This window comes from Triticum aestivum, chromosome 1D (assembly GCF_018294505.1).
Source record: "Triticum aestivum cultivar Chinese Spring chromosome 1D, IWGSC CS RefSeq v2.1, whole genome shotgun sequence".
In the NCBI taxonomy this organism is placed as follows: Eukaryota; Viridiplantae; Streptophyta; class Magnoliopsida; order Poales; family Poaceae; genus Triticum; species Triticum aestivum.
In genome coordinates, this window is record NC_057796.1 from 196012972 (window position 1) to 196034541 (window position 21570).

Below are 21570 nucleotides of genomic sequence, written 5' to 3' on the forward strand. Positions count from 1 at the left end.
TGCAAGCAGAATTACATCAATTCGAGCTCAACAATGTCTGGGAACTCGTCAAACGTCAAGATCCTCGCAAGCACAATATCATTGGCACAAAGTGGATCTACCGCAACAAGCAAGATGAAAATGGCCTTGTGGTGAGGAATAAGGCACGACTTGTAGCTCAGGCTACACACAGGTTGAAGGAATTGATTTCGATGAAACTTTTGCACCTGTTGCTAGACTTGAGGCTATTTGCATATTGCTTGCTTATGCTAACCATCATGATATCACCTTATATCAAATGGATGTGAAAAGTGCTTTCCTCAATGGTAAGCTTGAGGAAGAAGTATATGTTGCTCAACCCCCAGGTTTTGAAGATCCAAAGCATCCTGACAAAGTCTTCAGACTCAATAAGGCCCTCTATGGCCTCAAGCAAGCCCCACGGGCGTGGTATGATACTTTGAAGGAATTCCTCATGAAGAAAGGCTTCAAACCCGGTTCACTCGGCCCTACTCTTTTCACTAAATCTTATGATGGTGAACTGTTTGTGTGCCAAATATATGTTGATGATATTATCTTTGGCTGTACTGACCAACGTTACAGTGATGAATTTGCCTATATGATGAGTGAAGAATATCAAATGTCTATGATGGGAGAATTGAAATTCTTCTTAGGTCTTCAAATTCGTCAACAACACAATGGCATATTCATATCTCAGGAGAAATACCTCAAGGACGTATTGAGGAAATTCGGCATGCAAGATTGCAAAGGCGTCAAAATTCCTATACTCACAAATGGCCATTTGTGCACTGATGAAAATGGTATTGACTTCGATCAAAAGGTATACCGCTCCATGATTGGTTCTTTATTGTACTTATGTGCATCTAGGCCAGATATTATGCTTAGTGTTTGCATGTGTGCCCGATTTCAAGCTACACCGAAGGAATCACACCATAAGGCTGTGAAGCATATTCTTCGATATCTAGCTCACACACCAACACTTGGATTATGGTACCCCAAGGGCTCGGCTTTTGATCTCATTGGATATTCTGACTCTGACTATGCTGGTGATCGTGTGGATCGCAAGTCAACATCTGGCACATGCCATTTCCTCGGACGATCTTTGGTTTGTTGGTCCTCGAAGAAACAGAACTGCGTATCACTGTCTACTACTGAAGCTGAGTACATTGCTGCTGGTTCTTGCTGTGCTCAATTGCTGTGGGTGAAGCAAACTCTCAAGGACTACGGCGTCAACCTGAAGAATGTGCCTCTCTTCTGTGACAATGAGAGTGCCATCAAGATTGCTCACAACCCAGTTCAGGACTCGAAGACAAAGCACATTCAGATTCGTCATCATTTTCTTCGTGATCATGTGTTGAAGGGCGACATTTCTATTGAGCATGTGAAGACTGAAGAACAACTAGCTGATATCTTCACAAAGCTTTTGGATGAGAAGAGATTTAGCAAGTTGCGGTGTGAGCTAAATATCCTAGAATCTTTGAATGTTCTTTGAAAAGGGCACTCATCCTAACACTTATGCAAAAATTGATGACTTAGATGTGCAACACATGAAGAAACGTTTTTCTTCAATCAATGAAGAATAACACTCTAAGTGTGAAGAAATTAACGAAGAATTTGATTCTCAGAGCCCTACGACAATTGTACGCGGTGTCTGAAATCATCATTCTTATACGGTGGGTCACGCCACCACCAAAAGTTGAAAATCTTCAATTTGGGGTTTTCCTCAGTTTTGAAATTCCTCAGTTGTTCACCTTCTTCAACTTTGCATTGTCTTCACCTTTTCCGTCATTTTTCTTCATTGGATATATATATATATATGAGTTTATTTCCTCTACAGCATTCACTTATTGCTATTTCTTCAAGTTGCTTTTTCTGCTGAGTGAATGTGATCGGACCCTTCCCCCTCTATGCTATACTCAACCAAATCTATTCACAAATTCTTCATGTGCGTTCTATTTGAAACTCATTCAAAATCTTCACTGTGTCCTTGTCAGTTGAAGAATTTGCGAACGGAACTTTTAACTTATCTTATCCAAAAATTTTAGTTTTGCCGCTCAAACTGTTCCGCATCCCACGAAAACACTTATCTATGCACCCACGATCTCCACTTCTCAGTACGTGGGTGACACATGTCAAGCGAATGAGAAGGGTCAGGGGCACGTTCGTCCAAATTCTTCGGGCAAACAGTTTTTCACTGTGGCTATATATACCCCTCCCCTTCCTCACTTCTCCTTTACTCCACTCGACCTCACTCCAGCTCGAGCTTCTCAAAACCTAGCGCCGCCGCTACATCATCGTCGCCGGTGAGGAAGAGCTTCACTGCCTCGACCTCGTCGCCGTCGTACTCGCGCCGGCCGTGGATTTCTTCACTCCGCCGCCGCCGTAGCTGTCTTCCTCAGCCAAGTTAGGGCGTGGAAGATCTGAACTGACGAACTTCACATCTACACTTCCCAGTTCGTCATGTTCTTCGTCCAGGGTAATTAAAAGTTACTTTTACTGACCTCTTTGATTCAAATGATTACTACAAAATCTTCAAAGGTGTTTTTCTTCAAATCTTCACACACTAAACACCTCACATGTCATATATTCTTGATTCATTTCTCTAAGCTACTTTTTTCTTCAAGATTCCTCAATTGTGTGGATTCTCAATCTATACAACTCTGGAACCTAAGACAAAGAATGCTTAGTGCAATTCTTCAAGACTCATCTGGTCAAATTACTCAAACTTGTTTGTTTTACAAAACCTTCTGAGAATGCATATGACCTCTCCAAATTCCTCGCAACTATACTCTGTTCACAGGTACAGATGTCCGCTGCTGAATCACTAGGTTCTCATCAACTTAACTCATTTGCAGCGTTCCTCAAAGAAAAGTTGCATACATCTTTAGAGAATTCCATTGTTCAAATTCCTCATCTGAAGAAAATGGCTGATGGAAAGAAGCCACAAAAGGGAGGAAAGAGGCATGAGGTCAATACTGCTTTTGAAATCCCTGATGACATATATGCTGATTACTGCACTCCTGATGAGGCAAAGTTTGGAAAAGAGGACAAAAATCAGCGCAAGGTGCACATCCAGAGGATAGAGAGGAGATGGGCAACAGAGTGAAGGGAGTACAGGTATGTTACTCCCAAGTACATGAAGAAATTCGCTCCAAATCCTCCATGCCCAAGACATCCGTTGGCACCTGGCCAAGAAGCGGATCCCACCAGCCTCAAGCGCGGTGAGGACTATCCTGATGAATGGGCCAAGCGCCAGGCCAAGTTGGCCAGACAAGCAAGAGAAGCAGTGAGGAAATTCAACAAAGACTCTGCTGCTGCTGCTGCCACTGCTGAGGCCTCTGCTAGCAAGCCGAAGAAGGCCATGGCAAAGAAGCCTGCGCATAAGTCAAGTGCTTCACCTTAAATGCCCTCACGGCCAAGTTCCTCAGCAATGCCCTCACGGCCAGATTCCTCAAAGCCCTCATAGCCAACTCCTCAAACTGCTCCTGCTCCTCCAAAGTCCTCAGCTCCTCCGCCAAAATCTTCGGCTGCTCCGACCAAATCCTCAGCACCTGTGCATCTCGCCACGTGCCAAAGGACAGCAGGCATATCTATTGCCTCAGGAGCCTCTACAATTCCACAGCTGCTCCAAGTTCCTCAGCCGGCCCCTCTTTGCTGAAGAAAAAGGCTGCTGCTGGACGAGGTCCTCGACCAAGTCCTCACAAGAAGCAGGTCGCCTTCCAAGTGCCCTCTGATGATGATGAGGTCGATGATGAAGAACTAGCCGAAATCATCAGGGACAGACAGCACAGGGCCGCCAGTGCCAAGGGCAGTGTTGTGCCTCTTTTGCTAGATCCAAAGAAGATCCTGGATTACATTGATCTGTGGCACAAAGATCCAAACACTCCCTTGCCAGAACAAAATCTCTCTCCTGGCCAAAGTCATATGTTGTCAGCTTTCATTGTTGAAGAAAAATGGAAGTTTGAGAAGGCTAGGCAGCTGAAGAAAGCTCGGTACAGGAAGGAGCGCTTCCTGAAGAAAAATGTTGTCTCCATGACCACTGACGAACTTGTGAAGATCCAGGCTGAAATCAAAAGCCTCAGCGATGATTTCAACGCTTACTATGTTGATTGGCAAGGAGCCAAGGTCAGGTTTGTAAAACTGACTGAGAAATTCACTACCAAGGTTGCTGCTCCATCGCAACCATAAATTCCTCAAGCCGAACCATCTGCTCAACCGACAGAAGAGCACGCCAGCACCATTGATGAAAATCAGGCTGCTGAAGTAAATGTGAGTTCCAGGGCTGATGACTGCATTCCAGCCGCTGAAGAAATTGCCAGGGCATCCACTAGTGGTGCGCTTGAAGAAAATGAAGAAGTCAGGGCAACTGCATCAGTTGTGACTGAAATTCAACCTAATTCCTCTGCTCCTCCTGCGCCTACCCCAACTCCGATCCTTCCATCTGCATCAGATGTGAAGAAGACCAAGGCTGCAGAGCCTGCAGCTGTGAAGAAAAGGAAGGCATCAACTTCATCAGATTCTTCAGCTCCGAAGAAGATGAAGAAATTGACCAGCTCATTTGCAAACCCAATTGATGTTGTTCCTAGCTCATTTGCAAACCCAATTGATGTTGTTCCTATCTCAACCATGCCATCAAAGGACCTTGTTCCTTTTGATGAAGATTATGTGATTCCAAGTGAATCCGATGAAGAGAATCCTTCTGCTGCTTCCTCAGAGCAGATGGATGAAGAAATTGAAGCGGGCGCAATCCCTTCAACTCCAATTGTCTCCTCGCCCATGCCTCAGTTCACTGCTGAAGAGGCCGGCGTTGAGGAATTGGATGAACACAACTCTGACGTGGACATTGGGAGTACTACTCCATTGATGAATGATGATGTAACGCCCCGGACACACCCGCCGGTGGTCGTTACTCCTGGCGGGATCTAGACTGGCCCCACAGATCAATACCAGTCTTTTCTGCGCACTTTGTCCTCACTCGTGCGCACCCGGGAGCAACTTCCCGGTTGGTCACCCATCCTGAAATTACTCCAAGCTGAGCACGCTTAACTTTGGAGTTCTATCCGAATGGGCTTTCGGAAAAGAAGGAATTCCTTATTGATATGAGTAGTCTATCATCCCTATTAAGCCAGGCTATCACATACACCCCCACTCAGAGGAACCGACGTCCTCGTCGGGCAACAGGAACGTTCCCTCTTGGCACATACGTCTGTGCATTCAGTCCGGTACATGTGCCATGTCGTGTGCCACGATAGGTCACAAACGGCATGAACAACATGACCGCGCACCTGTCCGCAAACATCCGTGCAACCGCAAGGGTCGGCTCTGATACCAACTTGTAATGCCCCGGACACACCCGCCGGTGGTCGTTACTCCTGGCGGGATCTAGACTGGCCCCACAAATCGATACCAGTCTTTTCTGCGCACTTTGTCCTCACTCGTGCGCACCCGGGAGCAACTTCCCGGTCGGTCACCCATCCTAAAATTACTCCAAGCTGAGCACGCTTAACTTTGGAGTTCTATCCGAATGGGCTTCCGGAAAAGAAGGAATTCCTTATTGATATGAGTAGTCTATCATCCCTATTAAGCCAGGCTATCACAGATGACTTTTGGGATATTCAGCACCCCAACTCTCCACTGTTCACGCCATTGCAACAAATCCCTCAGTCCCCAGCACATACTGTTCCAATGGGCTCTAAAGAAAATCACCCCACTTCATCTGTTCATGAAGAAATTCCAGCCACTAGTGCTGAAGAAACTGTTGCTGCTGAATCATTGAAGACGCAGACGGCCACTGAAGAGGAACTAGAAATCCCTCAGCCTGAAGAACCTGAGATTGTGATTCCCGAGGTTGTGATGCAACTGACTGACACTCCTCAACCCAAGCCAAAGGATCCCTTCTCCAGGAAGCAAAAATTCAAGACTGATGATTTCTTCGGTGAGCGTGTATTCTTCACAGATTACAACCCCTATGACTCTGCTCGCATCAGGAAGAGGCATTCCTGGACTGCCAGCCAGTCAAATTTCTATTCCTCAGTGCTGTTCAACAAAGACAAAGTCTTCGATCATGAGCACATTCCTCACGTAGATATGGAATCTCTACCGTGCTTCGTGCCAGTCCTCAGTGTTCTTCACGACGTTGGACTGTTAAATTTCTGCACTGATATCTGTGATTCGAATGAAGAACTCATTCTTCAATTCTATGCAATGTTGCACATCACCGGAGACTCTGAAGATGTGAATTCCTGGGTGCTGGACTGGATGTCTGAAAACACTCACTATAAGGCACCAGCTACTGAACTGCTTCGTGCTTTGCCTCTCAGTCATCCCCATGAAGCTGCTCGTTGCATGTACCAAGAGCCTGAGCTTTCTGCTCACTATATGCAAGTGCTGATGAAGCCATTGAAGCCAGGTCAGGCCCCAAGAACCAAATTCCTCGTGAAGGAACTGCTATATGTGCCTTGGACTGTCTATTGCATTTTGACGAAGACATTGAGTCCCATCAAGGGCCACGACTCAAATGATGAAGAAGTCGTTGGCATCATGAAGAATCTGCTTTTCAATATCATGCATGGCGTTCCCGTCAACTTCCATGATTTCTTCATGAGGACTCTGGCCAATGTCGCCATGTCACTGTTTGAGTTGAAGCCTTATGCTCCGTGGATTATGAGATTCATCAGAACAAGGTCTTCACTCAACTACAAAGCTGATACACTGAACCATTGCAGCTACTTGCCCCCGATTGAAGTCCTCAAATGGACATATTCCTCAGCCGATGACAAGGGCAAGGCCACTGCTGTTATTGATGAAGGCATTCGTCCATTGGATGGTCAATTTCACAAAGCTGCATCTTATTCCACCAATGATGACTCTGCCACTCATGACTCTGCCGCCAACGCAACCAAGCAAAATCCTCAAGGCACAGCTCCCAGGGTGATGACTGCTCGTGAGCTTCTCCTCAGTCTTCACCAGAAGGTTGATCACAATCACAAATGGGTCAAGCTTCAGTTTGGTTCAATTCTTCACAACATATGACTGCTACCCACAATGCAGTGAAGAAAAACCATTACTACCTCCATGAAACCTTCAACCGTACCTGGGCTATTCTCTCTCACATTTATAGCGAAGAAGATCTGAAGAAAATGGGTCTCAAGGAAGATTTTGACTGGTCTGCGCCTCCACCGAAGAAATACAAGAAGGTCAAGGTTCCTTCCATGGTGGCCAGCTCGTATTCTTCATCACGCGACACCGACGAGTATAAAGACTTGGACGACACTGCGGCAGGCCCTACATCAACAAACGACCCCAACAACGCTGGCGCTCCTTCATCAACTTGATATTCTTCAGGGGCGTTAGTCCTCATTTTCAATCCTTTTGGTCATTCGATGACAAAGGGAGAGAAATCTGAGTTAGTCTTCAAGCGGGTCTATCTTATATGGGTGTTTTTTTAAGTTACAACTCTCGTTCTTCTGATGACTTTGCTGGATCAAGTTGTAAACTTAAACTCTATGGTGGCCTGATACTTTTGCTGAGCTTTTCTGCATGCTTATTCCTCGTTAATATTAATGCACGCATGCTGAATTACATCAGTCACCATATTTCATCATGCATTTCAAATTCTTCATATTATATGTCAAATGCGTGTATGAATTACATGATATAGGGGGAGATCTCCATGATTCTACTCTTCAAGTGTGCATAGCTTCAAAAGCAAATTCCTCACTATGCACATCTTCAGGGGGAGTTCTTCTATATCTTGCAATCAAATTCATCAATATCAGTATTTACACTTCATATGTTTATCCCCGTTGAAAACTTAACCTATATTGTCATCAATCACCAAAAAGGGGGAGATTGTAAGTGCATCTGGTGCCCCTTAGTGATTTTGGTGTATTGAAGACTTATAGGTTAAGGGACTATGTGTTTATGAGTGTACACAGGTCTATAAGTCTATGAGGAGTTTGATATTTACAGAGAAAGTCGACCCCTAAAAATGAAGTTCTTCGACTGAAGACTTTGGATTTCTGAAGACTTTGAAAGTGAAGAAATTGGCGTGACCTTGAAGACTTGGTATTCATTTGAGGAACATGAAGCGTGAAGACTTTTGTTTTCCTAGTTTCATTTTCTCTTTCTTGAGTCATAGGAAACATCGTACTGTTAAAGGGGGTCGAGGAAATACTAAGGAAAAATTTCCATGTGATGCTGAACTCAAAATCCTACACCTACCAATCCCTTCGAGTGAAGCCATTGGAAATCTCATACAGTTCAGTCATATTCTTCAGTGACAGAGACGAAGTTCTTCTGGTCTCTAAGGAATTTGTTCTGACTGAGGAGTTAGGAATTCGCCAGTGCGGATTGCCTACACAGTGAGGATCAAGATAGCCCTGAAGAATTTGATACTCAAATTTCCGACCGTTGTTGTGCCTTGCGCCAGCTGTCCCAAAATATCTACCCACCTAACAGTCATATCATTGAAGGGCATTTATGTCTTATCATGTCGGGCTGCTCCCTAGGCTATAAATAGCCGCCCCTACAACCACTAGCTGGTTGGCTGCTCTGAGAAAAACTGACACTTGTCATTTGAGAGCATCCCATCCTCCGAGGACTTTGAGCGAAAATCATCGAGTGAGGAAAACCCAAACCCAAACACCTACAAACCCAAAGTGATTGAGCATCACTGAAGAGATTGATCCTGCGTGGATCCGACGCTTGTTACCTTTGAAGACTGTGCTTCTTCCAGACGGTTAGGCATCATGGTCTAGAGCATCCAAGAGGAATTGTGGATCGCCGAGTGGCCGAGTTTGTGAAGGTTCGGAAGTCACCTGAAGACTTACCACGAGTGATTGGGCGAGATCTGTGTGACCTTAGTTCAAGGAGAATACGGTGAGGACTGTGTGTCCTCAGGTTTAAATACCTAGCCGCTCCAACCAGATGTACAACTGAGACAGCTGTTGGAACTGGTCTACCAAATCATTGTCTTCACCAAGCTTACTGGTTCTATTTCCTCAACTCTTTCATTTCCTCATTACTGTGTTGTGCACTTGTTCATATCTGTGTTTGAAGACTTTGACTGAAGACTTTCTCAATTTCCTCAGTTCAATTTCTTCAGTCTGTTTGTCTTCATCCTGTGCTATCCTGTGTTTACGCTTTCTGTACTCTGTGCTCGTCTTCATTTCATCATGATGACTGTGCTTGTATTCTATTATGTTTACTTTTGAGTACTTATTCCGCTGCTAGTAGTTCTTCGCGAAGGAATTTCCTCACCCGCAAATTCCTCAGTGAAGAATTCATAAAAATCGCCTATTCACCCCCCCTCTAGTCGATATAACGCACTTTCAGGGATCTTTCTCGAACACGAAGCAGCCATAGCCATCAATGTCACGAATGCGCCAGGCATTGTACTGCATGTGGTTTGATGAAATGGTTTGGTCAATTTGGTACGTGCAAATGAGCATCAAATGACCACCGTCAGCTGAACGAGCGATAAACCACCACCCATCGGCTGGTATGATTCCAGGTCCTGGAATCATGAAGGCCAGCGCATTTGCGTCTGCTGCAACAATTCAAATTGGAGACCAAAAGGACAAAAATAAACAATCATGTTCAGAGTATGTGTGGAATTAAGATTATTATAACAGTGACACATATCATAGACAGAGAATTGCAATGTCGTGGTCATAATCATACCCCTAGTTAAAAAATTAAGCCAATGGCTTTCATATTCTAGCAATATATCATGGTTCAAACATCATGTACAATGAGAGGAAAACAGATATGACAGGGCCTACTCATATTCTACCATAGCACTTACTACAGTTATCATATCAACTCTAAGCAATAACATGCGTTGTTATAAAAATCCTGGAAATGAGAGTAACATATAGCAATCATGAGGTTATACTCATAATATCTATTCTAACAATCATTAGATACCAATGGTTCTCATATCAACTCTAACAATAACATGTGTGGTCATAAAAATCTAGGAAATGAGAGGAACATATAACAATGATGTGGTTATAGACATACTATATATTCTAAATTTGTAACAATGAATAGGCAGTCGTATTCTTAAGGTAAAGATGAGATGAGATAGAACAATTACACGACGATAGATTCCACCAGTATAGGCAGCCAATCTGTGCGTCGACCGCGTAAACGATGCCATCGTGCACTATAGCATCAGACAGAAGTGTTGGGTGAAGAGGATCGACGATGAGCCATAACCATGTATGGCGACCGGATTCCAGATAGACTAATCCCATGTTGAACACGGCAATGAGCTTGTAATCCATGTAGTCTTCTGATGGTGTGGGCACTTCGCAGATTACAACCTTCAGCAAACAAAGGTCGAGCCAAAAGCTCGACGCGTCTCGTGCGTAGTAGGCAGGAGTGTCCGGCGGGCCGTGAGGCTCGATGGCAGAGGTATCCAAAGATGGAAGGGTGATTGAGGGAGTCCTGGATTAGGGGGTCCTCGGACAGCCGGACTACATACTTTGGCCGGACTGTTGGACTATGAAGATACAAGATTGAAGACTTCGTCCCGTGTCCGGGTGGGACTCTCCTTTGCGTGGAAGGCAAGCTTGGCAATTCGGATATGTAGATCTCCTCCCTTGTAACCGACTCTGTGTAAGCCTAGCCCCCTCCGGTGTCTATATAAACCGGAGGGTTTAGTCCGTAGGACAACAACAATCATAATCATAGGCTAGCTTCTAGGGTTTAGCCTCTACGATCTCGTGGTAGATCAACTCTTGTAATACTCATATCATCAATATTAATCAAGCAGGAAGTAGGGTATTACCTCCATCGAGAGGGCCCGAACCTGGGTAAACATTGTGTCCCCCGCCTCCTGTTACCATCCGCCTTAGACGCACAGTTCGGGACCCCCTACCCGAGATCCGCCGGTTTTGACACCGACATTGGTGCTTTCATTGAGAGTTCCACTGCGCCGTCACGATAAAGGCTTGATGGCTCCTTCGATCATCGGCAAAGATGCGATCCAGGGTGAGGTTTTTCTCCCCGGACAGATCTTCGTATTCGGCGGCTCCGTACTGCGGGCCAACTCGCTTGGCCATCTGGAGCAGATCGAGAGCTACGCCCCTGGCCGTCAGGTCAGGTTTGGAAACTTAAACTATATTGCTGACATCCGCGGAGACTTGATCTTTGACGGATTCGAGCCCATGTCAGGTGCGCCGCACAGTCACGACGAGCATGACTTAGCTCTGCCATCGGACGGTGTTCGGGAGATCACACCTGTGGCTACTCCGGCCTTCAATCCGGAGCCGATCGCGCCGTACGAGGACGGGTGGATGGACCCCGCCACGGAGGCCGCACACTCAGCGGCGATAGAGCCGAATACTGACTTCACCTCCTATGAGACCTGCGTTGCCGGACCTTTGGATTCGTCCCCGGCCACGGGCTCCAAACCGCCTGCGTCCGTGCCTATCGAATCTGATTGGGCACCGATCATGGAGTTTTCCTCAGCGGATATCTTTCAGCACTCGCCCCTGCGCGACGTGCTAAATTCATTAAGGTCTCTCTCCTTGTGAGGAGGCCCTTGGCCGAACTATGTCCGGCTTGAGTGGGAAGCGGATGACGAAGAAATTCGCTCCCCACCCACCACCCACTTAATAGCCACTGTCAACGACTTAACCGACATGCTCAATTTCGGCTCCGGAGACATCGACGGTATGGACGACGATGCAGGAGAAGAACAGGAACTACCGCCCACAGGGTGCTGGACTGCCACCTCATCATATGATATATATATGGTGGACACCCCCAAAGAAAGCGATGGCAATAAGGCAACGGAGGATAATCCCCTCGAGAAGCAATCTAAGCACCGGCGTCATCGGCGCCGCTCTAAGCCCCGCCATAGCAAAAGCAGCGATACCGGCACAAGAGACAATAAAGCTGCGGATAGTGCCGAAGACAAAGACAATCCCCTCCAGCCAGGCTTCGAGCGTGAGGATGGGCAAGCTAGCCCTAAGGAACAGGCGACACATGGAGAATCAGAGCATGACACTTACATGTCCCTCTCCGAAGATGAGGTGAGCCTCGGCAACGAAAAATTTATCGTGCCTGAGGATCCCGTTGAGCAGGAGCGCTTCAAGCACCGGCTTATAGCCACAGCAAAAAGCCTGAAGAAAAAGTAGCAGCAGCTTCAAGCTGATCAAGATCTGCTAGCGGATAAATGGACCGAGGTCCTGGCAGCCGAGGAATACGAACTCGAACGCCACACCAAAAGTTACCCAAAGTGCAGGTTGCTACCCCAACTTGAAGAGGAAGCATTAAAGCCTACACTACCAGCGTATGATGCGGCTGACCGGCTACCTCGTGGCCGAGACAAAGCGGCATATCAGCCCGAAGTCTAGCCCGCACCCCGTCACTAGTCAAACAAAAACACCAAGGCCCAAGACAACACGCAGGACCTGCGAGGCGTATCCGAAAACAAAGTAGGACATAAAAGATCAATCTACGGATCACGGGGGCGCGCCCCAACGCGTGACGACGACCGTCACGCCGGATATACTAAAAGCAAATCCGGCCGGGCCAAATACAGCAAAGAAGACTCGTATGAACTGCGTCGTGATATAGCCCGGCACAGAGGCGCCGCACACCCCCTATGCTTCATTGATGAAGTAATGTATCATGAATTCCCAGAAGGGTTTAAACCCGTGAACATTGAATCATATGATGGTACTACAGACCCCGCGGTATGGATAGAGGATTTCTTCCTCCACATTCACATGGCCCGCGGGGATGATCTACACGCCATCAAGTATCTCCCGCTAAAACTCAAAGGACCGGCTCGGCATTGGCTGAATAGCTTGCCGGCAAACTCCATCGGAAGTTGGGAGAACCTGGCAGACGCATTCCTGGATAACTTCCAGGGCACTTATGTGCGACCCCCGGATGCTGATGATTTAAGTCACATAACAAAACAGCCCGGAGAGTCAGCCAGGAAATTCTGGACTCGGTTCCTAACTAAAAAGAACCAAATCGTTGATTGTCCGGATGCCGAAGCCCTAGCGGCCTTTAAACATAACATCCGTGATGAGTGGCTCGCCCGGCATCTCGGTCAAGAGAAGCCAAAATCAATGGCAGCACTCACGACACTCATGACCCGCTTTTGCGCGGGCGAGGATAGCTGGTTGGCCCGTAGCAACAACACAGCAAGCAACCCTGGCACATCAGAGACCAGAGATAGCAACGGCAAACCCCGACGCAACAAACACAAGCGCCGCAAAAATGGTGAAAACGCCAAAGATACGGCAGTCAATGCCGGATTTAGTGGCTCTAAGTCCGGTCAGCGGAAAGGGCCATTCAAAAATGACAATTCGGGTTCGTCAAGTCTCGACCGCATACTCGACCATCCATGCCAAATTCATGGCATCCCAGGAACACTAGCCAATCATACCAACAGAGAATGCTGGGTCTTCAAACAAGCCGGCAGGTCAGGCGCCAAAAACAAAGATAAGGGGTCTCAAAGCGATGATGGCGACGAGGAGCCCAGATCACTGAATACAGGAGGGCAAAAGAAATTTCCCTCACAAATCCAAACGGTGAACGTGGTAAACGCCACCCACACTACCAACCCGGACCGGATGCGCACCCTCAGGGATGTCGACTTAACGGAACCAATCGTCCCACAATACAAACTAGGGCCGATCACCTTCAACCGCACGGATCGTCGGTAAACACCAATCAGGGCAATTCAGCTGCACTAGTCCTCGACCCAATAATTGACGGGTTCCACCTCACACGAGTCCTTATGGACGGAGGCAGCAGTCTAAACCTGCTTTACCAGGACACAGTGCGCAAGATGGGCATCTATCATTCGGTGATCAAGCCCACTAAAGCCACCTTTAGAGGTATTATACCAGGTGTGGAGGCCAGCTGTATAGGCTCCATCGCCCTTGAGGTAGTCTTCGGATCACCAGACAATTACCGTGCCGAAGAGTTAATCTTCGACATCGTCCCCTTTCGCAGTGATTATCAGGCACTGCTCGGACGAACCGCGTTCACTCGATTCAACGCGGTGCCACATTATGCCTACCGTAAGCTCAAGATGCCCAGTCTGCGCGGCGTCATCACGGTTAGTGGCAAGGCCGAACTTTCCCTTGGTACCAAAGAGTATACCGCTACTTTAACTGCAGAAGCAACGAGTGGCACCTTTCAATCGAACCTCGAGTCGACGGCCAGGCTCCCGGACACCGCCAAAGGACTCCGAACTACTTCGCGGCATGATAGCCCGGCTCGTCCAGAGCTCAATTAAACACTCCGGCGAAGGCCAGGATAGGCCACATACCGCGGCTCAACTGCTCTGCGGCACACAAACATTTCTTACATTTTCTTTGCAGGTTCACCTTTGCGCAGACCAGGACTGGCGATATGGAAGCAGCTCGAACGCGCAAGGGAATCCTTAGATATTCCCCGCAATGACCACCCGACTATACCCCGGATCCGCACACAGCTTCTTCCCCCTGGTCTCAGCAGGTTCCACAGTCATATTTCTTTTTTATCACATTACCTGTACTCATACGCATCGGCATACTATTCAAATACAACATGTGGATTTATATGACGCTTATCTGCTGTTATTTCTTATTGAAATTCTTTTGTCAAGTGGCATCCGTACACCGCGATATGCCTTAAATATGCCAGGGGCTTTGTTTTACCCATAATACGGCAATAAAGTCCGAACACCTTCGTGGAAGTTCGGCACCCCGAACTTATAGCATTATATGCATCAGCTCCGATCATGTCTTGGGTCAAATGTTGGGTTTGCCCGGCTCCCATGTTTTGCTGCCTTACGTTCCGCTATATCGGCTAAGGCGACACACGGAGAACTACTGCGATTGTGTCCCGGTTCTTCCGGACGAGCACCTTAGTAGAGAAAGCCGAAAACTGACTATCATGATACGGCGAGAGCTGGTCAGCTGTTCGAGAGGTTGTAAAATCTTTAAGGATTCCTCCCGCATAGTGCCATAACCAATGCAGCGTGCGATGGATCGGCTTTACTCCCGATCAGGTGCTTATAGAGCCACTCGCGCAGTCATCCGAACACCAGGGGCTGCATCTACCTTCCTTCTCTAAAGCTCCTATGGCTAAATGAGAGTGATAAAGCCCTATAGTCTGATTGCCTGGTTCGTTGTGCTGAACACCTCCTTCGAAGGACCCAAAACTGGGATAAAGAGTGATCAGGTTTATCCCGAACACCCCCGTACTTCCTACGTGGGGGCAGAAGCCGACGACTGGCCAACTCTCAGAATTAATATATAAAATGGTCGCGCAGGAGGATAAACTTTCATATAACAGGAAATAAATAATATAAATGACCTTGTTCAAACATTACAAAGGACAACATGATTGTATTCATGGAAATATAACGTCCTTGGTGCATCGCTCCGCCGCAAGGCAGGATCCTTTCAGGACACTTTCATAATATAATTCAGGCTTGCGGTGCTCCTTCCCCTCTGGCGGTCCCTCGGCCATCAGCTTTTCAGCATCCATCTTCCCCCAGTGCACCTTTGTGCGGGCGAAGGTGTAACACCCCGCATGTAACTTGCCATATTTGTAACTCCGACTCTTGCCATTTCCGGCTATGTGATATGTTTTTCCCTCCGTTGTTGGGTTTTGTCTTTCGTTTTGTATTTTGTCATGTCATGCATTTTCTTATCATGTCATCATGTGCATTGCATTCGCATACGTGTTCGTCTCATGCATCCGAGCATTTTCCCCGTTGTCCGTTTTCCAATCCGGCGCTCCGATCTCCTCCGGTGCACCCCTCTAGTTTTTTTTCGTGTGCGTGTGTCAAACTTTCTCAGAATGGACCGAGGCTTGTCAAGTGGTCTTAATATACCACCCGGAGACTACCGGTCAAGTTTCGTTCCATTCGGAGGTCGTTTGGTACTCCAACGGTTAACCGGGCCTCCGCAATGTCCATTTGAGTGTCCAGCTAAAACCCCTCCAAAACCAGCCCAAAGCCCACCAAACTCTCTTCCATGCTCTATGTCGTTCAATCACGATCGTGTGGGCGAAAACCGCACCTCATTTGGACTCTCCTAGCTCCCTCTAGCTATATAAGTGCATCCCCTCCCGTATACATTCGCAGTCCAACCCTAAAAATTCTCCTCCGCGCGCCGCCGGACAAAACAGCCACCAACGGACACGTCCGCCCGCAGCGCCCCGTCCAACCCGGGGCTGCCACGTGGCGTGCCCGTCACCGCCGCCGCCGGAGCCCGCGAGGCCCGGGCGAGGCCCCCGCGGCCCGCCACCGTCGCCCCCGGCCCGTTCGCCTCCGCCGCGGTTCCCCCGCGCCGCCGCCTGAGGGCCGCGCCGCCCGCCGCCGGCGTGCCCCGTGCCCGCCGCAATTGCCGCCTGGGCCGCCGCCACCCTCGCGCCCGTCCCCGCCGCCGGTCATCGCCGCCCCCGCCGGCGACCCCCTCCTCCGGCGCCGCCGCCTCGTCTCCTCCTCCCTCCGGCCGCCGCCGCACCTCCCCGTCGCTCCTCTTCCTCCCGCCGACGGCGAGCAGCCCGAGCTCGAGCGAGATCTCGATCTGGAACGTGCGTTGACTTTTCTCCTCGCCTCTTTTTTTTCTAAGTCCCAGAAATCTTCAGCATGTGCTCCTGTTCGAGATGCAATAACTTCGTGCATGTAGCTCCGATTTGCGCATATAATATGTCAAATTGTTCATCTCGTGATGCTCTTCATTTTGTTAAATTGCATCATTTTCATTAGAGGTCATCTTGATGCCCAAATCTTCGTTGGAAGAGGGCTAGTTGCTGTTAATCTCTGGTTCTTATCAGAACTTGGAGATTTGTCATTTTTGTATCATTTATTCTGTGCATCTTATGAGCATGAGCTCTACATGTGTTTTGAAGTATGCCATGCCATCTTTCCAGTGGTGTAGTACATGTAGTTTTTTGATCTATGTGGTGACTAGCACAAGCATGCAAAGTAGGTCCCGTAATATTTCTGATTTCAGGGACTTGGTGATTTCTCTTAAGTCTTTGTCTGCTGTAATTTTGTTGCCATGTAAACTTGATGCTAGAGAGAGATCCATGCATATTTTGGAGATGTTCAGCAAGGATGTTTTGTAGCTATAGTTGTAATTGATCTATTACTGCAATTGTTTGTAATTTTAGAGCATCATAGCATGACTCAATCTTGCTCTACTTTTGCTATAAAATATTTCTGGCAGATTCTTAACATGACATGCATTTTCGCCAAGCTTACTGTAGTTGATCCATACATGCTATGCAATTGTTCTTGACATGGATAGCTTCATAAACATGCCATCTTGCTGTAGATATGCTTGGATTGTCATTCATTGCTCTGTAGTGAGTGCATCAAGCTCACAAAGAGGCCTACATATTAATATTTCTGCCATGCTCTGTTTTCTGCTGAGTCTGAAACCTGATAACGAAACTTGCTATGTTTACATGCTTGCCATCATATCTTCTGGTCCTTTTTGGCTTATGGTCAGTAAGGGACTTTTGTCATGTGCATTTAGTAGAACACTACCATGCCTTGTTTTGCTATGTTAAGTTTCTGTAGCATGTTGATTTCGTGCTCTGAACATTGCTACCTGATACTAATTTCTGCCATGTCCAGTTTTCCACCAAGTCTGTGAACCTGTAATCTTTTGCACTTTTGCCATGCTTGTTTGAACTCGATATGTTGTGAACTAGCCGTAGCTCAGTGTTCATCTTTTGTCAAGCATCTCCTGTAGATTACTTCCATGTGCTTTGTTGCTATGTTGGGGTGCTTTAGCATTGTTGCTTGTTGCATTTTAAGTGCTATCTTGCTGTTTATCGCAGATTAGTGTCATTCTTGTTTTGCTTGCCATCTGCAAACCGTGCATCCGATTCCGGTGATCTTTATGTCGATTTCGACCGAAATCATCTCATCTTTCCAGTGGCATGCTTGGTTCGCCAAGTTACTGCCATGTTCATCTTTTTCCTTCCGGAGCACGCATACCATATCTTGCATATCATACATGTTTTGCATCATGTTGCTTGCGCATTTCTCGTTGTTGATTGTGGTTCCGTTTGTTTGTGTTCTTGTCTTGGGTAGAGCCGGGAGACGAGTTCGTGAACGAGGAACCTGTCGAGTACGCTTACGAGGATCAAGATTTCGACAACTCTGAGAACCTTGCAGGCAAGATGACCACCCCTCGAAATCACTTCTATCTTTGCTATGCTAGTTGTTCGCTCTATTGCCATGCTCGCTACCTATCACTTGCTATATCATGTCTCCTATTTTAGCCATGTCAGCCCCTAACCATCCTTTCCTAGCAAACCGTTGTTTGGCTATGTTACCGCTTTTGCTCAGCCCCTCTTATAGCGTTGCTAGCTGCAGGTGAAGTTGAAGTTGTTCCATATCGGAACATGGACATGTTGGGATATCACAATATCTCTTATTTAATTAATGCATCTATATATTTTGGTTAAGGGTGGAAGGCTCGGCCTTATGACTGGTGTTTTGTTCCACTCTTGCCGCACTAGTTACTGTTATACCGGGATTATGTTCCTTGAGTTTGCGTTCCTTACGCGGTCGGGTGATTTATGGGACCCCCTTGACAGTTCGCCTTGAATAAAACTCCTCCAGCAAGGCCCAACCTTGGTTTTACCATTTGCGACCTATACCTTTTTCCCCCGGGTTTTCTAGAGCCCGAGGGTCATCTTTATTTTAAACCCCCGGGCCAGTGCTCCTCTGAGTATTGGTCCAAACTGTCAGTCGCCGGTGGCCACCAGGGGCAACTCTGGTCTGGCCTATCGGAAGCTTGGACAATCCGGTGTGCCCTGAGAACGAGATATGTACAGCTCCTATCGGGATTTGTCGGCACATTCGGGAGGCTTTGCTGGTCTTGTTTTACCATTGTCGAGATGTCTTGTAAACCGGAATTCCGAGACTGATCGGGTCTTTCCGGGAGAAGGTTTATCCTTCGTTGACCGTGAGAGCTTATGATGGGCTAAGTTGGGACACCCCTGCAGGGTATTATCTTTCGGAAGCCGTGCCCGCGGTTATGAGGCAGATGGGAATTTGTTAATGTCCGGTTATAGATAACTTGTCACTTGACCCATTTAAAATACACCAAGTGCGTGTGTAGCCGTGATGGTCTCTTCTCGGCGGAGTCCGGGAAGTGAACACGGTCTGTGTTATGTATGACGTAAGTAGGTGTTCAGGACCTCTTCTTGGTCATTGCTAGATGACGCCCGTTCCATTGCTTCTCTTCTCGCTCTCATTTGCGCAAGTTAGCCACCATATATGCTTTTGCCGCTGCAGCTCCACCTCTTTGCACCTCCTTGTCCTATAAGCTTAAATAGTCTTGATCTCGCGGGTGTGAGATTGCTGAGTCCCCGTGACTCACAGATACTTCCAACACCAGTTGCAGGTGCCGATGATGCCAGTGCAGATGATGGCGTCGATCTCAAGTGGGAGTTCGACGAGGAACGTGGTCGTTACTATGTGTCCTTTCCTCATGATCAGTAGTGGAGCCCAGTTGGGACGATCGGGGATCTAGCATTTGGGGTTGTCTTATTTTCATCTGGATTTTGACCGTAGCCGGTCTATATGATTGAATTTTGGATGATGTATGAATGATATTTATGTATTGTGTGAAGTGGCGATTGTAAGCCAACTCTTTATCCCATTCTTGTTCATTACATGGGATTGTGTGAAGATGACCCTTCTTGCGACAAAACCACTATGCGGTTATGCCTCTAAGTCGTGCCTCGACACGTGGGAGATATACCGCATCGTGGGCGTTACAGAAGGCCATTCGCGCACCCTCTATACAGACCGACCGCTTGTTGACGTCAAGTCGAGGGCAGGCACTTACAAGCCGCTTCATGAGCCCGAAGTAGCTGCTTGGAATCGGCTCGGCGGGCCATAGCCGGATAATCAAATCCTTCATGGCTAGTTCGGCCGCCCTATGCAGTTCGATCAGCTGTTTTAGTTGATCGGCAAAAGGCACCGGATAATTTGGTGCCAGATACTGCGACCAGAAGAGCTTATCCACAGTGTTCCTTTCTTCGGCTCGGTAGAATTGGGCGGCATCCGATATGTTGCGGGGCAGCTCCGCAAATACCCCTGGAGAAATCCAAACTCAAAATTAGAAACATGATTTTCTCCTCAAATACTTTCTTTACATGGAAAAAGCCTTACCCGCCGCGATCTTCCTCGCCTCTTGGATCTCCTGCAGGGCGCCTTGGGTTTCCCCCGGGGCATCGCGCGCTGCCTGACGAGCCGTGGTGAGTTCGGATTCTTTCTCCGTTAAACTCTGCTCCAAGGTCTTGCATTTCTTCGTGGCCTCTTGAAGCTCCTGCTCAGCTTCAATAACCCTGGCCTCGTGCTTCTCACGAAGAGCCTGCTCTGCTGCTGCCTTTTTCTCGGCCTCGGCCACAGCCTTCTTTAGAGCCTCGACTTCGGTCATTGTACCTAGCGCAAATCATGAAACATATTTTATCATACTGGAAATTCGTTCGCAATGAACGCGAACAGGGCTTGTGCATACCTCGTTTATCTTCTAACTGCCTTTTCAACTGGCAAAGTTCTCCTTTGGCCCGCTCCAGACTTTGATTCAGCCCAGAGACCTCCGCAGTATGAGAGGCAGCAGTCGCTACAGACGCCTGCTTATAAAAGAAGAGAGATAGATGTCATCAATAGAGTCTTCCTGCGAACATAAATTTGATCCTCTGTCCGGTTCTTTCTTTCACCAAACAGTGTATCAGGGGCTACTATCCATACTATGACACTCTTCGAAACCTCATAAAACATACCTCAAAGCCTCTTATAAGGCTGATACAGGCTTCATTCAGTCCACCCTCAGCAGACTGAATCTTCTCAATCACCGCACCCATAAGGGCACGGTGTTCATCGACGATGGAGGCGCTCTTCAGCGCCGCCAACAAAGTGTCCGGCACCTTTGGTTGGACAGAGGTTGCCGGTGGAACAGGCACACCCCCTCCAGCCGAGGGAGGCCGCCTGCTTGATTCTGGAGCCGTATTGGTCTCCGGAATTGCGTCCGGCTGGGGGCCGAATTCAAGATGGCCCCCGCCGTCGACTCCCATGGGAATCTTCTCCCCCATGTCTCCGAACCCTGAAGTTTGACCTCCAGGCGCCGCCTTCATGATCTTTTCCCCCTTCCTTGGCCTGGGTCCTTCTGGGACAAAACCTCGGTGTTATTCACATATTTGGGGGAAGGGGCCTTCGGGGGCGTCCCGCTCTCCATAGCATCCGAGCTCAGCAAATCCTCTGACGAGGATTGTTTGGTGCAGGACCTCGCTGGACTACAAAAAGTATGGCTCAGGTTAAAATATTATGCCATGATGAGTCTGGACGCATAAACGTGTTCGGATTTTATATGCTCACGAGTTCACCAGGGGCTGGGCCCTGGGATCCCACTCCGGGGTGCTGTCAGCGGCGGTAGTGGACTCCTTCAGAAGAGGACTTTTTCCCCTTTTAGGCGACTCGACCTCCAAGTATATGGAGGCCGTCCTCTTCTTTCTTCCCCCCGCTGGGGATTCGTCTTCCTCCTCCTCGTCCTCTTTGGAGGCAGAACGGGC